At 49.2% G+C, this 21,813-nt stretch overlaps 1 pseudogene; it reads right to left on the bottom strand.

Moving 5' to 3' along the window:
- LOC140898205 (uncharacterized) overlaps positions 1–21,813 on the bottom strand; it is a 203,793-nt pseudogene that overhangs the window by 137,785 nt on the left and 44,195 nt on the right.

Raw genomic sequence — 21,813 nt, 5'->3', positions numbered from 1 at the left:
TAATAAAACTGAATACAAATAAAATCTCACCCTCAGAGATGTTTCAATAAACTTCTTTCACAGATTAGACGCCTTCCTAGTCTGGGCACAATCCTTTCCCCTGGTATAGCCCTTGTTCTAGCTCAGGTGCTAGTTAGGGGATTTCTCATGATGGCCACCCACTTATATATCTTTTGCATAAGGCGGGAATTCTTTATCCCTCTCTGGGTCCCCACCCCCGTTCTAAATGGAAAAGCACCAGGTTTAAGATGGATTTCAGTACCAGGTGCCATGGTCACGTCCTGTGAGACCCAAGCCTTCATTCCTTCCACCTTGGCTCACAGGAAGGCCTGCAAGCAAACAGAGCCATCCACAGTCAATTGTCCTGGCTGATGGGAGCCATCAAGATTCCAAACCACCGTTAATGGCCCACACTTTGCATAATTACAATAGGCCCTCAGAAATTTCGTATTTCTAGTTCCAGACACAAGAGTGATACATTTCTACAACTAGGATGACCACACTCAGTAGATTATAAGCTTTGTAATGATACCTTACAAGAGACCTTTTGCATGAATAATATTCCATATATTATACATTATATTCACACTCATTAGCATATTTTCATAAAATCATATAGAGTGCAACATCACAGGGGGTGTAATGCCTGCCAAGGAGAGAACTGTCCAGGTTGTTAGCTGGCAGCAGGTTGCAGCTGAACCAGAGATAAACCCGACTCTAAGGAGCATAGAGAAACGTGTCCCAGAGGAGAGCCCAAAGAAGGGCTGGGGGATCTCAGAAACCACTGTTGTGGGTGAGTATTCCTGTGACTCTGTAACACAGGGAAGCAGTGTATTTCCAAGTAGGGGAGGGGCTGAGACTAGCTCCTTTCCAGCAGAAGGATGTGCTATGTTTGTCTTTTTTCCACAGGACAGAAGTGACTTTGTCTGTACAAAGTGCAAGCTGGTCTCCATATTGGAAGAGAAGGTTCAAGGTCTGGAGAAACAAGTATCAACCCTGTGTTGCATAAGAGAAAATGAAGATTTCCTGGACAGACATCAGGATATGCTTCTATGGGCACAACATTCTTAAGAATCGGAGCAGGCTGCGCAGTGGGGACAGAAGGATGGTGAAGAAATTTGGCAATGTGACCTCCAGAAGAAGAAAGAGGAGCATCCATGTACCAGAAATGCAGATACAGGTGAGCAACCGTTTTCATGTTTTCTCCACAGGTACTAATGTGGACAGTGGACTAGATGATACATCTGAGGGAAGGGAGCAGAAGGAGACTCCACCAATTGGAAGGCATGAGATGCACTGTCCTAGGGATGGGGGTTCCATGACCACTGCTCCCAAGAGGAGGCAGGAGGTGGTGGTCGGGGACTCCCTCCTCAAGGGGACTGAGTCATCTATTTGCCATCCCGACCAGGAAAACCGAGAAGTGTGCTGCTTGCCAGGAGCGAGGATTCACGATGTGATGGAGAAACTGCCGAGACTCATCAAGCCCTCGAATCGCTTCCCCTTCCTGCTTCTCCACGTGGGCAACAATGATACTGCCAAGAATGACCTTGAGCGGATCACTGCAGACTACGTGGCTCTGGGAAGAAGGATAAAGGAGTTTGAGGCACAAGTGGTGTTCTTGTCCATCCTCCCTGTGGAAGGAAAAGGCCTAGGTAGAGATCATGGAAGTCAGTGAATGGCTGTGCAGGTGGTGTCAGAGAGAAGGCTTTGGATTCTTTGACTATGGGATGGTGTTCCAAGAAGAAGGAGTGCTTGGCAGAGATGGGCTCCACCTAACTAAGAGACGGAAGAGCATCTTCACAAGAAGGTTGGCTAACTTAGTGAGGAGGGCTTTAAACTAGGTTCACCGGGGGAAGGAGACCAAAGCCCTGAGGTAAGTAGGGAAGTGGGATACCAGGAGGAAGCACGAGCAGGAGAGCGCAAGAGGGGAGGACTCCTGCCTCATACTGAGAAAGCAGAATGATCAGCGAGTTATCTTAAGTGCCTATACACGAATGCAAGAAGCCTGAGAAACAAGCAGGGAGAACTGGAAGTCCTGGCACACTCAAGGAATTATGATGTGATTGGAATAACAGAGACTTGGTGGGATAATTCACATGACTGGAATACTGTCATGGATGGATATAAACTGTTCAGGAAGGACAGGAAGGGCAGAAAAGGTGGGGGAGTTGCATTGTATGTAAGAGATCAGTATGACCGCTCAGAGCTCAAGTATGAAACTGCAGAAAAACCTGAGAGTCTCTGGATTAAGTTTAGAAGTGTGAGCAACAAGGGTGATGTCGTGCTGGGAGTCTGCTATAGACCAACAGACCAAGGGGATGAGGTGGACGAGGCTTTCTTCCAGAAACTAATGGAAGTTACTAGATCACAGGCTCTGGTTCTCATGGAAGACTTCAATCACCCCGATATCTGCTGCGAGAGCAATACAGCGGTGCACAGACAGTCCAGGAAGTTTTTGGAAAGTGTAGGGGACAATTTCCTGGTGCAAGTGCTGGAGGAACGAACTAGGGGCAGAGCTCTTCTTGACCTGCTGCTCACAAACCAGGAATCATAGAATCATAGCATATCAGGGTTGGAAGGGACGTCAGGAGGTCATCTAGTCCAACCGCCTGCTCGAAGCAGGACCGATCCCCAATTAAATCATCCCAGCCAGGGCTTTGTCAAGCCTGACCTTAAAAACTTCTAAGGAAGGAGATTCCACCACCTCCCTAGGCAACGCATTCCAGTGTTTCACCACCCTCCTAGTGAAAAAGTTTTTCCTAATATCCAACCTAAACCTCCCCCACTGCAACTTGAGACCATTACTCCTTGTTCTGTCATCTGCTACCACGGAGAACAGTCTAGATCCATTCTCTTTGGAGCCCCCTTTCAGGTCATTGAAAACAGCTATCAAATCCCCCTTCATTCTTCTCTTCTGCAGACTAAACAATCCCAGTTCCCTCAGCCTCTCCTCATAAGTCATGTGTTCCAGTCCCCTAATCATTTTTGTTGCCCTCCGCTGGACTCTTTCCAATTTTTCCACATCCTTCTTGTAGTGTGGGGCCCTAAACTGGACACAGTACTCCAGATGAGGCCTCACCAATGTCGAATAGAGGGGAACGATCACGTCCCTTGATCTCCTGGCAATGCCCCTACTTATACATCCCAAAATGCCATTGGCCTTCTTGGCAACAACGGCACACTGTTGACTCATATCCAGCTTCTCGTCCACTGTAACCCCTAGGTCCTTTTCCGCAGAACTGCTGCCTAGCCATTTGGTCCCTAGTCTGTAGCAGTGCATTGGATTCTTCCGTCCTAAGTGCAGGACTCTGCACTTGTCCTTGTTGAACCTCATCAGATTTCTTTTGGCCCAATCCTCCAATTTGTCTAGGTCCCTCTGTATCCTATCCCTACCCTCCAGCGTATCTATCACACCTCCCAGTTTAGTGTTGTCTGCAAACTTGCTGAGAGTGCAATCCACACCATCCTCCAGATCATTTATGAAGATATTGAACAAAACCGGCCCCAGGACCGACCCTTGGGGCACTCCGCTTGATACTGGCTGCCAACTAGACATGGAGCCATTGATCACTACCCGTTGAGCCCGACAATCTAGCCAACTTTCTACCCACCTTATAGTGCATTCATCCAGCCCATACTTCTTTATAACATGCTGACAAGAATACTGTGGGAGACCGTGTCAAAAGCTTTGCTAAAGTCAAGGAACAACACGTCCACTGCTTTCCCTTCATCCACAGAACAAGTTACCTCGTCATAGAAGGCAATTAGATTAGTCAGGCATGACTTGCCCTTGGTGAATCCATGCTGACTGTTCCTGATCATTTCTCTCTCCTCTAAGTGCTTCAGAATTGATTCCTTGAGGACCTGCTCCATGATTTTACTGGGGACTGAAGTGAGGCTGACTGGCCTGTAGTTCACTGGATTCTCCTCCTTCCCTTTTTTAAAGATGGGTACTACATTAGCCTTTTTCCAGACATCTAGGACCTCCCCAGATCGCCATGAGTTTTCAAAGATAATGGCCAATGGCTCTGCAATCACATCTGCCAACTCCTTTAGCACCCTCGGATGCAGAGAATCTGGCCCCATGGACTTGTGCTTGTCCAGCTTTTCTAAGAAGTCCTGAACCACTTCTTTCTCCACAGAGGACTGGTCACCTCCTCTCCATGCTGTGCTGCCCAATGCAGTAGTCTGGGAGCTGACCTTGTTCGTGAAGACAGAGGCAAAAAAAGCATTGAGTACATTAGCTTTTTCCACATCCTCTGTCACTAGGTTGCCTCCCTCATTCAGTAAGGGGCCCACACTTTCCTTGACCACCTTCTTGTTGCTAATATACCTGAAGAAACCCTTGTTCTTACTCCAAGTGTGATTTGGCCTTCCTGATTTCACTCCTGCATGCCTAAGCAATATTTTTATGACCTCCCTGGTCATTTCTCCATTCTTTTTTGTGTTTAAGATCAGCAAGGATTTCACTGTTAAGCCAAGCTGGTCACCTGAAATATTTACTATTCTTTCTACACATCGTGATGGTTTGTTCCTGCAACCTCAATAGGGATTATTTAAAATACAGCCAGCTTTCCTGGACTCCTTTCCCCTTCATGTTATTCTCCCAGGGGATCCTGCCCATCAGTTCCCTGAGGGAGTCAAAGTCTGCTTTTCTGAAGTCCAGGGTCCGGATTCTGCTGTTCTCCTTTCTTCACTGTTCTCAATGGTAGCTGATGACAGAACAAGGAGTAATGGTCTCAAGTTGCAGTGGGGGAGGTTTAGGTTGGATATTAGGAAAAACTTTTTCACTACGAGGGTGGTGAAACACTGGAATGCATTACCTAGGGAGGTGGTGGCATCTCCTTCCTTACATATTTTTAAGGTCAGGCTTGACAAAGCCCTGGCTGGGATGATTTATTTGGGGATTGGTCCTGCTTTGAGCAGGGGGGTTGGACTAGACGACCTCCTGACGTCCCTTCCAACCCTGATATTCTATGACTCTATGAAGGCAACATGGCCTTAGGAGCAAGGGCAGGAGAGGTAAATTCATAGAGACCAAGGTCAGAAGGGACCATTACCATCATCTAGTCCGACCTCCTGCACAACGCAGGCCATAGAACCCCACCCACCCACTCCTGTGAAAAACCTCTCACCTATGTCTGAGCTATTGAAGTCCTCAAATTTCTGGTTTAAAGACTTCAAGGAGCAGAGAATCCTCCAGCAAGTGACCCGTTCCCCATGCTACAGAGGAAGGCAAAAAACCTCCAGGGCCTCTTCCAATCTGCCCTGGAGGAAAATTCCTTCCCAACCCCAAATATGGTGATCAGCTAAACCCTGAGCATATGGGCAAGATTCACCAGCCAGACACCCAGGAAAGAATTTTCTGTAGTAACTCAGATCCCACCCCATCTAACATCCCATCACAGGCCATTGGGTGTTGTCAGTGATTAAAGAAACTGTCCCAGTTGTTAGCTGGCAGAGTTTTTCAGATGAAAAAGAGACAGAACCCTTCCTAGGGACCACAGAGAAAATGTGTCTGAGCAGGGGGCCCAGAGGAGGAAACTGGGGAAGGAATAGTGGGGGTACAGGAATGTCTCCTCACTAGTCACTTGGGGCAGGATGCCCAGAACACTAGGAGGATGGCTGGGTCAGCATCTGTGCACCCAGGCACTCAGCCTGTGACCCAGGTTTTGAGAAGAACTGTGTCACTGACCTCCTGGAGGGGAGCAGTCATACAGCTGACTTCTCAGGGACAGAGAAAGGGGTGGCAGACAGTACCCCAATCCAGGTCCAAATTTTTCAGGATGCTATTTCTGATAAGTTTTTGGAAAGTAACTGTGTCTCTTTAAATCAAGATGCAGCTCCAATGCCTGTGATAACAGAGGAGTTGGGACCGGGAAATTGCCAGGTGGTAGTCTGCCTGAATACAAATGACCTAAATGACAGAGAAAGGGGTGTTTTCCCCCAGGCTGGTGAGACAGAGAGCAGTTATTGGAAAGCTGCTGGGAAAAACTTTTAGGAAGTTTAGGAAAAACTTTTTCACTAAGAGGGTGGTGAAACACTGGAATGCGTTACCTAGGGAGGTGGTAGAATCTCCTTCCTTAGAGGTTTTTAAGGTCAGGCTTGACAAAGCCCTGGCTGGGATGATTTAACTGGGAATTGGTCCTGCTTCGAGCAGGGGGTTGGACTAGATGACCTTCTGGGGTCCCTTCCAACCCTGATATTCTATGATTCTATGAAAAGGTGAATCTGATCAAAGGGTAAACACAGCTAGCCCAGAGAGCCCAGATCACAGCCCTCTAGGAAAAGGGGGCAAGAAAGGACTCAGTGATGGGACGGGGAGCACCGGGTAACCGCAAAAAGGGAGCTGGATTTTCTGTATATGTACAGTCCTGGGGTTGGGAGACCACTCCCCAAAGGGCCAGCCAATGTGCAGGATCCCCCTGGACCCTTATCTTGCTGGACTCTGAGATACCAAAATTCCAGAAACATGATTAAATTAAGAGCCCACATACAGGGGCACACTGGAGGGAAAGAAAAGCCAGTGACTGATTACATGGGAGAGAGTCAAAGGACACCGTGGGTAATGAACAAACTAAACTCAAATTACACTATCTGAACAGAGGGTATGGTATCATAAAGATACTTGTCAACACTCATCTGTGATAAAAAATAATTGGTATTAATGTTAAGTTTTGGGATAAGAATTTTGTTACTGATGTTAAACCTTATGGTAACACTAATTCTCAAAAAGAAAAGGAGTACTTGTGGCACCTTAGAGACTAACAAATTTATCTGAGCATAAGCTTTCGTGAGCTACAGCTCACTTCATTGGATGCATTAGCTCTGGTGGTCACCCCGATCAGCTCCTTTTCTTTTTGCAAATACAGACTAACATGGCTGCTACTCTGAAACTAGTTCTCAGTTAATACCTGTAAACAGATTTAAAGCTGATCACAGCAGATAAACCTGGTTTGCGGTGTGTGAATGGGGAAACTGAGGCATACTACCTCATGGCCTTGATGGCTGGGTGCCAAGAGAACTATAATACAAACTGCCTTCAAGCTACTCTTGCAGTAAACTAAGGGGGCAGGTGTGACGCTCTGTACCTTAGGGGAACACCCTACACCCCCATGTTCGTCCTTATAATATGATTGTGTGGTATCCAATGCAAAGTTTGACATGTTGGGTGTCTTCAGAAGGCTCATGATGCACTGAGCATTGTTGTTATAGTAATGTTATAGGGTGTAATTTCATGTATATAGTTATGAGGCTGAAAATGTGTCCTCACTGGTTTAAAACAAGCCCAGGCAAAACTGTCTAGGAACAGAGGGGCAGTTCACAGCTCATCAGGACATGTATGGGACAAACACAGCTCAGCCTCCCACAAATAAAGGGAGACTGGCCTAGGTAGCAACAAAGGATCTGTTGGACTCTCGAGTGAGTCACCCTCCTTCTCTTGGTCAGTTTGAGACTATGGTGAGGTAATGCTAACCTGACCCTGTATGTAGGGGGGAAAGCCAAGAGGGAAGAAGGAACATGATAAAAGGGAGACACATTTGCCATGCTCTTCCTCTCTCTTCCACTTCCATCTACAGACATCACCACCAAGTGACTGATGTGCTGATCAAAGGGGAAAGCCTGGCTTGTAAATCCATGGACCAAAATTGTATGCATTGTTTCAGTGTGCTGTCCAGGTCTGTGCAGATAGCTGGTTCAGCAGACATATCTTATATCCACATCCATGTCCATGTCCACACTAGAAGAAAGGGTGGGATTTTTTACAGTGTGACAGTGAACTTGAGAGAGTGATCTCACTGTACAATCCTTGTGGAGATGAAGCAAGGCACAGCTTCCCCTCAATGTTGCTGATCAGGGTGACCACAAACCCTTCCCTGCCCAAACCTCATCCCATACAATCCCTCTGAACTAGTTACACTGAGGTGAAAATGACCATGTGCCTTGTCTGCATGAGAATTTTACAGTAAACTACCTCCTAGAGTAGACAACCCCCCCAGAGACTGTCTCTTGGAGAAGGTTCCTTCCCAGTAACACCCATGTGGTGACCACAGTAATTGTCAGGTGGCAGAAGAAATGTAAATAACATATTTCACATATTTTTAGCCATCTGTGAGTAAAATTCAATGCATCTAAAACAAAGAGGAGAGTTGGCACCCTATGACCAGTGATTTCTCTACAGAGCACAGCTGAGGAATTCCTGATTTACATAGAATCCTAGAAATGTAGGGCTGGAAGAGACCTGGAGAGGTCACATAGTCCATCCCCCTTTGCTGAGACAGGACCAAGTACAACCTAGACCATCCCTGACAGGGATCTGACTTAACTGTTCTCAAAACCCTCTAATGACAGGGACTCCACAGCCTCCTTAGGTAACCTGTTCCTGTGTTTAAGTTTTTTCTAATATCTAACCTACATCTCCCTTGCTAATCTGACAGGCAGCAAAAATCAAGATTAAATACAAGTACCATAAAAGTTGCCTTAGCAACCACCTCTGAAGAGAGACCACCTCACGGAGACTCAGTGTAGCCAACTGCTCCAAAGAGATACACTGAACCTCTCTCCATGCCTGACTGGTGCTCCCACTTGCCTATCACACCTCCCTGGTCTCTTACTGGTGTGCAAGGGAACATCCCACCTCCCCGTATTGCACTTAAGCCATCCAAGTCAGCGCAACTTCCTCCCACAAAGGGTGTTTAAATGTGCATCCCCTGGTTGCTGATTGGCTAATTCAAAGAACAACTGGTGCTGTGATTGGAAGCCAGACCAGGAGCTCCCCTCCTTGCTAGGCTGTGCCACTGGGGTGAGAGTCCTGGATCCCTTGCCATATCCTCAGAAACATCCCAGCCCCTGTGCAGGGGGTGGAAGTAGGTTGTATGTACCAGCCCCTATACCCACTGCCAACAGCCACCGCTCTCTCCACTCTGCCTTCAGAGCTGGGGGACCGGAGAGCGGTGGCTGCTTTGACCTTTGTGCTAGGAGGGGTGGCTATGGGGGTCTCAGGCAAACTGTGGGGTGGCTACATCCCCTAGTGCTGCCCTTGTGTATGTTGTTTCAGTGTGCTGTCCAGCTCTGCGCAGATAGCTGGTTCAGCAGACATTGACAGCACTAAGTGTTGAAGGCTGTAACGTGGTTGACTTTGTAATGCTGCTCCGGCTGCCTGGTGCTTCTGCCCCTGGTTATTATTAACAGCAGATCAGGCAGGCTGCTCATTCAGCAGCCTTCAGTGTTACTCATCAAAAAGACCCCATCCCGGTTCAGTGACAAAGGCAATGGGCCAGGTTTGTTGCCCCCTACACACAGTCCCAGCGCCCTGGCTCCATGGTTACAGGCACACCGACACACGAGTGCCTAGCAGCCAGGAACGGCTCAGTCAGTGGCAGGACTTTCCACTGCCCCCTCAGCTGAACAGGGAATTAAGGCAAAGTACCCCGACATTTATAGACTGAAACAAACAAAAAATCCCCATCAATTGTTTTTGGTAAACCCTTATCGTGTACTAGATTGGGTTCTATCTATACTACCTAGAGTATATGTATGTAAATCCCTAGTGCCTAGTACATTAGCATCAACTTTGATGAGTTCATGTACTGGGCAGTGAACTTGTGAGCTTGTATTTGCTTTGATACATGGCCTGACTTTGGTTTACACCTCTGGCTCAGGACTCAGATCTCACACCAGGCCAGTGCCCCAGGCTCTCTCTCTCTATTACACCCCCACCCAGAGGCGCTGACTTTCTACCACCCCCTGCCCTGCCCCCATTCTACCCCTTCTGCAAGGCCCCACCCTGCCCTGCCTCTTCCCATCCTCTCTCTAACATGCCACACCTCTTCCTATCCCCATTTCACCCCCTCCCCTGAGCGCACCCTGCTTTCACTCCGCCCCCTCCACCCAGTGCCTCCTGCATGCAGCGGAACAGCTGGTCGCGGTGGGTGGGAGGCACTGGGGGGGAAAGGGGGAGGTGCTGATCAGTGGAGTCACTTACAGGTGCTGGGGAGAGGGGGAGGAGCTGATCGGGAGCGGGGGACTGCAAGTAGGAGCTGAGTATTCACCATTTTTTTCCTATGGGTTCTTTAGCCCTGAAGCACCCACAGAATCAGTGCCTATGCCCCCAGCTGTGGGAATTACTCAGGGTAGCAGTTCTCCTCCCAAACTGAGGGAATCTTACATTATTCAGTAATTAGAGACAGAAGAAATCCGTGACTGTTGAGGAGAGTTTATAGCAGTATTTGATAATTAAGAGAAAATGAGGACAAACCTGAGAAGATTTATACAAATTGGCTACGCAGGCAGGGGGAAAGCGAAATCTGAAAGGTTTCATATCAAGTGGGTATTTAAAGGAAAAACACAATCTTTATGCAGAGATAATATTAGTAACCCATCTACAGAGAGAAAGGGATCAGCCCCTGAGGGGGATGCAGTAAAATTCAGTAAGTGAAGAAAGCGGGAAATCTGTGCAGCAATATTTGATGATTGGAAAGTAAAGCAGAAAGATTAGAGGGTAGAATATCTGCAAATTAAATAATTATATGGTAGAGCAGGAAAACTGAGGGGATTTATAACAACTTTACCCTCAAAACATTACAGTAAAAGCATGTTCTTAAGGGTGCAAAGTTGAGAACGCTCAGTTAGGCATTGACAGAATGAAGGATGTCTAGGCCCTGTTAATTCAGCCTCCTTGTGTCTGTGCCTTGCTATATAATCTTTAGTGACACAGGATCACACACTGCAGCACTCATTAACACAAGACCTGCCTCTTTCAGAGTAAGTCGAAGCTGGGGTGGGGGGAACAACAACAAAAACTCAGCCTCAAACCAAAACAAATACCACTGCAGCCAGTCTCAGACCCTGGGAGCTGCTGACTCAGGGTCCTGCAGGGGCTCAGGCTTCAGGGCTAAAACTAGCAGTGTAGAGGCTGGGGCTGGAGCCTGAGGTTTGAGATCCTGAGGATCTCCCTTACCAGGATTTGAAGCCCAGGCTACAGCCCAAAATCAAACATCGACATTGCTATTTTAGCCTCAAAGCCAAGTCAAATGACAGTCCAAATTCAGTCATTTTGCTGAAGGAATTGGCGGCTGTGATTGCAGAGCCATTGGCCATTATCTTTGAAAACTCGTGGCGAACCGGGGAAGTCCCGGATGACTGGAAAAAGGCTAATGTAGTGCCAATCTTTAAAAAAGGGAAGAAGGAGGATCCTGGGAACTACAGGCCAGTCAGCCTCACCTCAGTTCCTGGAAAAATCATGGAGCAGGTCCTCAAAGAATCAATCCTGAAGCACTTGCATGAGAGGAAAGTGATCAGGAACAGCCAGCATGGATTCACCAAGGGAAGGTCATGCCTGAATAATCTAATTGCCTTTTATGATGAGATTACTGGTTCTGTGGATGAAGGGAAAGCAGTGGATGTATTGTTTCTTGACTTTAGCAAAGCTTTTGACACGGTCTCCCACAGTATTCTTGTCAGCAAGTTAAAGAAGTATGGGCTGGATGAATGCACTATAAGGTGGATAGAAAGCTGGCTAGATTGTCGGGCTCAACGAGTAGTGATCAATGGCTCCATGTCTAGTTGGCAGCCGGTATCAAGTGGAGTGCCCCAAGGGTCGGTCCTGGGGCCGGTTTTGTTCAATATCTTCATAAATGATCTGGAGGATGGTGTGGATTGCACTCTCAGCAAATTTGCGGATGATACTAAACTGGGAGGAGTGGTAGATACGCTGGAGGGGAGGGATAGGATACAGAAGGACCTAGACAAATTGGAGGATTGGGCCAAAAGAAATCTGATGAGGTTCAATAAGGATAAGTGCAGGGTCCTGCACTTAGGATGGAAGAACCCAATGCACAGCTACAGACTAGGGACCGAATGGCTAGGCAGCAGTTCTGCGGAAAAGGACCTAGGGGTGACAGTGGACGAGAAGCTGGATATGAGTCAGCAGTGTGCCCTTGTTGCCAAGAAGGCCAATGGCATTTTGGGATGTATAAGTAGGGGCATAGCGAGCAGATTGAGGGATGTGATCGTTCCCCTCTATTCGACATTGGTGAGGCCTCATCTGGAGTACTGTGTCCAGTTTTGGGCCCCACACTACAAGAAGGATGTGGATAAATTGGAGAGAGTCCAGCGAAGGGCAACAAAAATGATTAGGGGTCTGGAACACATGACTTATGAGGAGAGGCTGAGGGAGCTGGGATTGTTTAGCCTGCAGAAGAGAAGAACGAGGGGGGATTTGATAGCTGCTTTCAACTACCTGAAAGGGGGTTCCAAAGAGGATGGCTCTAGACTGTTCTTAATGGTAGCAGATGACAGAACGAGGAGTAATGGTCTAAAGTTGCAGTGGGGGAGGTTTAGATTGGATATTAGGAAAAACTTTTTCACTAAGAGGGTGGTGAAACACTGGAATGCGTTACCTAGGGAGGTGGTAGAATCTCCTTCCTTAGAGGTTTTTAAGGTCAGGCTTGACAAAGCCCTGGCTGGGATGATTTAACTGGGAATTGGTCCTGCTTCGAGCAGGGGGTTGGACTAGATGACCTTCTGGGGTCCCTTCCAACCCTGATATTCTATGATTCTATGATTCATTTGTAAATGGAAAGGGTTTTTTTAGGCGGATGGGGTGGGGTGGGTGTCTTTCTTTCTCTTTCTTTCAGTATAATTATGCTAAAACTTTTGTAAGTAATACAACTAAGGTCTGGTCTACATTATGAGGTTAGGTTGAATTTAGCAGCGTTAGGTCGATTTTATAAGCAATGCGGCTACACAACCAACCCCGCTCCGCCGACCTAAAGGGCTCTTAAAATCGACTGCTGTACTCCTCCCCAACGAGGGGATTAGTGCTAAAATCAACCTTCCTGGGTCGAATTTGGGGTAGTGCAGACACAGCGCTGTGCAATTCGATGGTATTGGCCTCTGGGAGCTATCCCAGAGTGCTCCAATGTAACTGCACTGGACAGCGCTTTCAACTCCCATGCACTAGCCAGGTTCACAAGAAAAGCCCCGGGAACTTTTGAATTTGATATCCTGTTCAGTCAGCGTGGCGAGCTCAGCAGCACAGGTGACTATGCAGTCCCAGAATCGCAAACGAGCTCCAGCACGGAGCGAACAGGAGACACTGGATCTGATTGCTGTGCAGGGAGAAGAATCTGTGCAGGCAGAACTACGAACCAGCAGAAGAAATGCTGAGAGATATGCCAAAATCGCAGAGGGCATGGTGGAGAGAGGCTACACCAGGGACACACAGCACTGCTGCATGAAAGTTAAGGAGCTCAGGCAAGCCTACCAAAAGACAAAGGAGGCAAACAGTTGCTCTGGATCAGAGCCCCATACATGCCGCTTCTACGATCAGCTGCATGCCACAGGCGCCAACTTTCCCAGCGCTGGTGGGTGCTTGCACCCCCACCCCCCCGGCCTTGCCCCAACTCCACCCCTGCCCCCACCCCTGCCCTGCCCCCTTCCAACCCCTTCCCCAAAGTCCCCGCCCTAACTCCGCTCCCTCCATGCCCCTATTGGACCCCTCCCCAAATTCCTGCCTCCTCCCCTGAGTGTGCCATGTTCCTCCTCCTCCACCCTCCCTCCCTCCCAGCACTTGCCGCCACGAAACAGCTGTTTCATGGTGCAAGTGCTGGGAGCCAGGGGGAGAAGCAGGACATGGTGGCGCACTCAGGGGAGGAGGCAGAGGTGGAGCGGAGGCAGAGGTGAGCTGGGGCAGGGGGGCAGGACGGGGAGCTGCCGGTGGGTGGAGAGCACCTACCAATTTTTCCCCGTGGGTGCTCCAGCCCTGGAGCACCCACGGAGTCAGCACCTTTGCTGCATGCCATTCTAGGGGGGGACCCTACCACTACCCCACCATTGTCCGAGGACACCTGCAAGGGGGGAGTCTCACGCAACACGGAGGAGGATTTTGTGGATGAGGAAGAGGAGGAGGAGAATGTGCAGCAGGCAAGTGGAGAATCTGTTCTCCCCGGCAGCCAAGACCTTTCCATCACCCTGGAGCCAATACCCCCCAAGGCAGGTTCCTGGACCCTGAAGGCAGAGAAGGCACCTTGGTGAGTGGACATTTGTAACTACACAACAGGGGTTAAAAGCAATTGTGTTTAACGTTTGATTTGCCCTGAAGAATTTGGATGCATTCACGGCCAGCACAGCAATGGGAAAAATCTATTAACGTATCTGGGGATGGAGCCGGAATCCTCCATGAAGCTCTCCTGGAGGTACTCTGAAAGCCTTTGCAGAAGGTTTCTGGGGAGGGCTGCCTTATTTTGTCCTCTACGGTAGGACACTTTACCTTGCCAAGCCAGTAGCAAGTAGTCTGGAATCACTGTAGCACAAAGCATGGCAGCAAATGGTCCTGGGTTTTGGTTGCATTCATGCAACATTCAGTCTTTATCTTTCTGTGTCAGCCTCAGGAGAGAGATATCATTCATGGTCACCTGGTTGAAATAGGGGAATTTTTGTAAGGGAACAGTAAAAGGACCCCGTTCATGCTGGGCTGTTTGCGCTTGGCTAAAAGCGATCATCCTGGAGAATAGCCATGTGGTGGTGGGAGGGGTGTGCTGCACATCCACCCCAAAACCGCAGCCCCTCCTTTTAAACGGTAAACTCAACCGGCATTGCTTGCTATGGGAAAGGAGGGCGCTGCAGTTTGAAACCATTCCCACATGTTACGAAGGCAGAAGAAGCCAATCCCACATACCTTTTGGCTTACCATGGCTGCCTGGAAACTGAACTCTGTTTCCCAGTCATGTGTGATGTATCACCACACCAGCAGGCGCTCAATATAAAAGGCAAAATGCGACCTTGTACCTAAAACACATGTGCTGTTTGCTGTGAATCGCTCGATTCACTGTGAAAGAGTCTCCCTTTTGTTCTCAGAAATGTATCTTCTTAAATTTTACTCTCCCTTTTTATCCCTCCTGTAGGTGCAAATGTTTCTATGTTCCCCGTATCAACTCCGTCCCTGAGGTTATTGCAGATTAGAAGGCAAAAAAACCTGCACTTGCGATGACATGTTTTCTGAGCTCATGCAGTCCTCCCACACTGATAGGGCACAGCTAAATGCATGGAGGCATTCGGTGGCAGAGGCCAAGAAAGCATACAGTGAGTGTGATCAGAACACACAGGAGGAGATCCTGAGGCTAATGGGAGAACAAATGGACATGATCAGGCATCTGGTGGAGCTGCAGGAAAAGCAACTAGAGCACAGACCCCCGCTGCATCCATTGTATAACTGCCTGCCCTCCTCCCCAAGTTCCACAGAAGTCACTCTTTAGAAAGCAATTTTATACAGTTGATTGTGTATTTCCCCACTAAGCACAGTAGGTCGGTGGAGAGCGTCCTCAATACCATGGCTAGCATTGACTCATGGAGTGATGTACTGTGCCCATTGGAATTCTGGGTTAAGTTCCCAATGCCTGATGGGGCAAAAACATTGTCGCAGGTGGTTTTGGGTACATGTTATCAGTCTTCCCTCCCTCCTTCCTTCCCTCCCTCCCCGAAAGCAATGGCAAACAATCCCCAAAGCCAAGGCCTGACCCTGCCCATGCTGCACCCTCTTCTCCAATCCAGCAGCAGCTCAGCTCCCAGCCGGTGACCCGGGGCTGGGGCTGGTGCTGAGGCTGGCTAGCAACCCAGCTCTGGGGTCAGTGGGCCGACCGGTGCTGCAGTCAGCAGGTGACCTGGCACTGGGACTGGGCCAGCCAGTGACTCGGTCAGTACTGGGGCCGGCACTGGGGCTAGCCAGCAATCTGATGCTGAGGCCAGTGGGCAGCCCAGTGCTGGGGCCAGTGCTGGGGCCGGCGGGCAGGCAGGCACTGAGGCTGGCCGGCAGGTGAGCTGGCTTTGAGGCTGGCCGGTGGCCTAGGGCCGTTCATCTGGGACTCCTTCAGCCGTGGGGGGGAGGGCTCGGGGCTCCGGTGTCCGGTGGAGGCTAGTGGGAATTTTGGGGAGGCTCGGGGCTGGGGGTTGCATTGGGAGGGTTGGGGGCTCTAGCGGGTGTAGGGGGGCTCAGGTGCAAGGGGTTGGGCTGTGTGGCTAGTCTCCCCAAAGGGGGGGCTCACACATCACCCACTGGGGGGGCTGAACTGAGGGGGGCTGGGTGGGGACAGAACTGATGAGGGACTGAGGGACGGGATTAATTGCTGAGCGGAGGTGGGCAGATATGCGGCTGAGAGCTCCTGTAACAAGTGCCAGGATCACCCTACCCAGTACACAGGAGAGTGAGTGACACCGGTGACAGGCAGGGGGAGTTCAAACACCACAAGACTGGCCTACAAACACACCATAATCTTTTATTAAAATATCATAATTTGGGGGCCAATCTCATGATTTTTTGGGATTGGGCTCAGGATTTTTGCTCTCCCAAAGTTGGCAATACTGCATTGATGGGCAAAGGTAGAGGCCGCAGAGTGTGACAGACATGCCCTGTATCCATCACAACTTTCTGCCCCTGGACGAGGAGACAGCGAAAGGCAGAGAGGAAGGGAAATAGAAGAGGCAGCAAATTGTGCTGGGAATGTCCCCATCCATCAGAATTTACCAGCTCTGGACCGAAGGATGGAGGAAGGCAGAGGTGGGAAAACTATGATAGACGAACCCCATCCATCACAGTCTGTTACCCCTAGACCAGAAAGTGGGGAAAGGTGAGAGGTACCAAACTGTGGTGGGAATGCCTCCATCCATCACAATTTACTGCCCTGGGACTGTAGGATCGGGAAAGGCAGAGGCAGCAAATTGTGACAGGGCAGCAAAGGAGAGGATACGCAGATGTTAATAACTGCTACCGGTGGCAGATTGTGCAGGCAAGTTACACTGGTAGGGTAAGGAGCAGCAGGTAGCCCTGTGGGGGAAGGGGGGAGAACTGAAGTTTTTCCCCCTACAGCCCAGTGGTGGGTTAATTTGACCTGGTGGCATAGCACTGACAACTACATGACCTGAACGAGGGGAGCAGACCTTGCAGCTCAGCCCTGAGCTAGCAGACAGTGAACATGCTGTGGAGAAAAGACACCACATCTTACAAATTGCTCCCTGGATCAATCTCTTACCAGAGTGAATCCCACCACAGTCAGTGTCACCGGGAAACATGTCCCCCGCAGCTTCTGTGGACGAGGACCTGTCACCCCCATGTCTCGGTTAATACTGGGAACTCTCGGGAAAACCCCCAAGTGAAGTCTCTACAGACGTGCAATCTGGATGTCCCCTTTCTGTCCTCCCATTGACAGGCTGCCCTCTATGCCTGATGCCTCCTTAATGCTGAGAGGAGCTGCCTGCTCCTAGGGAATGTGGATCCTCTCCAAGGATCTGGGGCAGGGCGGCTGCTGTGAAATCCTTTTTATTTACTTGATTAATTTTCATAAAGAAAGAAACAATAAACACACAAAAAGAAATAACTGAGAGTTTGACTGTTACCGAAACCACACGTCTCACAGAATAGCCAGTAACCTTATCCACTCACACAACTTTACGACTTTGCAAAGCTGCCAAACCAGAGTACGCAAACTCAGACACTATCACACAGACAGAACATGCTCTCTGTGTGTGTGTGTGACGATACAATAAATAATAACAGTAACAGACAGACACACAGAGGTCAGACCGGTTTACTCGGTCTCGCTAGGACCCCGGAGGCGCCGAGAGGAGCAATTCCCGGGATCACGCAGCCTGGCAGCAGGAAGCGAATTGCAGTCGCTGCAGTGACTCTGTTACGGTGCAACCCACCTTCCTTGCAGGACCCCGGGGCCTGGGTTGCTGGGCTGGCTGCGAGCCCCTGCACTGGGTAGAGGAAAGCTGGCTGCCAGCTCCCATGGTTTGCAGTGAGTGGGAGGGATTGTGGGTGGGACAGAGACAGGTGGGGAACCAGAGGGGGCTGGGAGCTGGAAGGGGGCTGAGGAGGGACAGTGGCCTCTGAGAGCCAGAGGGCACTGAGGGGGGGGGGACAGGGATGCAGGGCGCAGGATGGGGCCATGGGGATGTGGGGCCCCCGAAGGGAGGCTGAGGGAATACACAGGAATCGAGGGGCAGGGGGAGAATTCTGGAGCTCAGGGGAACAGAGCTGGACTCTGCAGAGAAGGACCTAGGGGTGACAGTGGACGAGAAGCTGGATATGAGTCAGCAGTGTGCCCTTGTTGCCAAGAAGGCCAATGGCATTTTGGGATGTATAAGTAGGGGCATAGCGAGCAGATCGAGGGACGTGATCGTCCCCCTCTATTCGACATTGGTGAGGCCTCATCTGGAGTCCTGTGTCCAGTTTTGGGCCCCACACTACAAGAAGAATGTGGATAAATTGGAAAGAGTCCAGCGAAGGGCAACAAAAATGATTAGGGGTCTGGAACACATGACTTATGAGGAGAGGCTGAAGGAACTGGGATTGTTTAGTCTGCAGAAGAGAAGAATGAGGGGGGATTTGATAGCTGCTTTCAACTACCTGAGAGGTAGTTCCAGAGAGGATGGTTCTAGACTATTCTCAGTGGTGGAAGAGGACAGGACAAGGAGTAATGGTCTCAAGTTGCAGTGGGGGAGGTTTAGATTGGATATTAGGAAAAACTTTTTCACTAGGAGGGTGGTGAAACACTGGAATGCGTTGCCTAGGGAGGTGGTGGAATCTCCTTCCTTAGAAGTTTTTAAGGTCAGGCTTGACAAAGCCCTGGCTGGGATGATTTAATTGGGGATGGGTCCTGCTTTTGAGCAGGGGGTTGGACTAGATGACCTCCTGAGGTCCCTTCCAACCCTGATATTCTATGATTCTATGACTAGAGGGAAATGGGAGTGGGGGGATTAAGGGGGGGCTGTGGGGAGGCTGGAGGGAGACAGGCTGGGGAAGGGAGAGCCAGAAGGTCGGGGGAAGGGAGCAGGGTGGTGAGAGATACAGTGGCAGCTCCCCCAGCCCATGCTACTGTTCTCTGTTGTTGACCTTTTCCTGTATCCCCTAAGCAATCTGCTTGTAGATGTCGACTTTTTGACTGTTGGATCAGAGCTGTACCTGCACAGCCTTTCTTCCCACAGGACCAGGAGATCCAATATCTCCTGTCTGCTCCAGAAAGGAGCAGGTTTGAGTGTATAGCCAGCAAGGTCATGTGGGCAATTGCACACAACAATGGAGAGCTGCTAGGTGCACTCGCCCAGCTAGACAATCAGGAAAAGACATTTCAAAAATTCATGGTTTCAGAGTAGCAGCCGTGTTAGTCTGTATTCGCAAAAAGAAAAGGAGGACTTGTGGCACCTTAGAGACTAACCAATTTATTTGAGCATAAGCTTTCATGAGCTACAGCTCACTTCATCGGATGCATACTGTGGAAAGTGTAGAAGATCTTTTTATATACACGCAAAGCATGAAAAAATACCTCCTCCCACCCCACTCTCCTGCTGGTAATAGCTTATCTAAAGTGATCACTCTCCTTACAATGTGTATGATGATCAAGTTGGGCCATCTCCAGCACAAATCCAGGTTTTCTCATCCCCCCCCCACACACACAAACGGAGATCGGCTGCGGAAGGGAGAGCCAGAAGGTCGGGGGAAGGGAGCGGGGTGGTGAGAGATACGGGTTGGGGGGGGTGAGAAATGGCCCAGCTTGATCATCATACACATTGTAAGGAGAGTGATCACTTTAGATAAGCTATTACCAGCAGGAGAGTGGGGTGGGAGGGGGTATTTTTTCATGCTTTGTGTGTATATAAAAAGATCTTCTACCCTTTCCACAGTATGCATCCGATGAAGTGAGCTGTAGCTCACGAAAGCTTATCCTCAAATAAATTGGTTAGTCTCTAAGGTGCCACAAGTACTCCTTTTCTTTTTTCAAAAATTCATGTGGGTCTTTAGAGGGGGGTGGGCTTCTGGTCCCTGTGACCCCTGGGAAATGGTGTTCACAATTGTGACCAGAGCGGTCAGTGTCATGCATTGAGTCAGTTGGAGCATAGGCGCTGACTCTGTGGGTGCTCGGGGCTGGAACACCCATGGAGAAAAATTAGTGGGTGCTAATTACTTGGCTAATGGGCTAATTAGCTGGCGTCCCTGCTAATCAACTCCTCCCCTCCCAGCGCCTCCCTCCTGCTGTGAACAGCTGTTTTGCGGGAGGGACTGGGAGGGAGAGGAGTAGGGATGGGGTGTGCTCTGGGGAGGGAAGAGGCGGGGCAGGGGCTTGGGGAAAGGGGTGGCTTGGGGGCAGAGCAGGGATGAGAAGAGACCAATGGTTCCTCTAATTTTTGACAGGCCGTGTGTGCAAAAAAAGAGCTAGAATGCAGGGATGATTTGCTCAGCAGTGAAGGAAGCTTTGGTGAAAGTGAAGATCGGGACCTTCTTATCAGCACTGTAAAATGTTACCTTCCCCTGTTCATAGTCCAGAGAGACCCAGAACTTCCTGGGCCTTGCAGTCAAGGGCAGGGAAGGTCACAAAGGAGGTGAGAGCCCAATATTGACCCTGACATTGTTGCACAGCCCAGATCCCCCCCCTTCCAGTTTAAAGGTGAATTCCCCCCCCTCTTTCTCCTCACAGACTTGCTGGCAGCCCCAGGGGTCCACCAACATTCACAACCCTGATTGCCACCTCCCGGGGATGTGTCCCTGAAATGAACTCCTCATAGCCCAGCAGGTAGGGAACAGGATCAGATATCTCAGGACTGTCAGGCAGATTGTGCCCTGCATGTTCCCATCTCACACTTTTGTGATTTGCAGAAATGATGAGGTGGAGATTTGCTGTGTCTGGATCCAGAGTCACATTCACTGGGGAGACAGAAAATCAGAGCATTAGAGGCAGAGCTCAGCTCTGGGGAGGCAGGGACCATTTCTCACACTCCCCAGCAGCACCATTCTGGCTGGGATAGCCCCTGATTTTCTACCTCTATGTCCCAGGCAGCAGCCTCTCTGCTGAGACTGACTGGGAATTTAATTGCAGGTCCCTCCTCCTGGGCAGAAGGGGTGCTGTTGTAGCTGGGCTGGATCAAGACCTGACAGGGTATGGACATTAGTGAAAAATAAGCAGAGAGGATCTGCTATTCCATAGACTTTCAATCTGGGGATTCACTAACATATGCCCACCCTTTCCTTCACGTGTTGGTAAATGGCAAGGGGGTCTTGGCTAGCACTTCTTTGCTGTGTGTGAATTTTTGCACAAATGCCGAAAATCCTGTCACAGCCAGCATTGCTATGAGGCAAAACTAAGGGGTATACTTCCAGCAAAGTTAATCTGTTTCTGCCACAGGACTGATGCCAGCTCAGTCTGAATAAGGGATGCTAATGACAGGAAAGAGTGCAATGTTCACTGTACTTCAGCACGATCATTAATAGGGTAAATCTGTGTTTCTATGTTATTATTTAGCAAAATAAAATAAAGGAACTTATATTGTGTGTGTATTCAGTGTATTAGCAAGTTAACACTACAAATGTCCCTGAAATTAAATAGAAAATGTTGGTCTGTGTGCCTAGCACAATGGATGTCCCATTTTTGGTTGATCCTTAAACACTACCATAATAAACATAATTCATATCTAAAGTTTCCTAAACAAAAGTTCTGCCTCATATTATATGCAAAGCTCCAGGAGTCTGGTGGAGGATGGCCACAGGAATAAGGATTTTGGACCTTAACTGCATTTCCTTGCATTATACTGTTTAACTGTTTGATAAAACTACATCATCCTATATCTCTATAAGCAATGGACAAATATTCACAACATTCCCAATTTATTTACCATGAACTTAATAGCAGTGTCACTCCTTAGACAGAAAATATTCCATTCCTCATCAGTGTTCCTCTAGCCAATGGTTTGCAACCAGGCGTACACATACCCCTGGGGGTACACAGAGGTCTTCTGGGGGAACATCAACTCATCTAGATATTT

Source organism: Lepidochelys kempii, chromosome 14 (genome assembly GCF_965140285.1).
Source record: "Lepidochelys kempii isolate rLepKem1 chromosome 14, rLepKem1.hap1, whole genome shotgun sequence".
NCBI classification, from domain to species: domain Eukaryota; kingdom Metazoa; phylum Chordata; order Testudines; family Cheloniidae; genus Lepidochelys; species Lepidochelys kempii.
The sequence above is the reverse complement of the archived record's forward strand: the minus strand, read 5'-3'. Positions and strand labels throughout refer to the sequence as shown.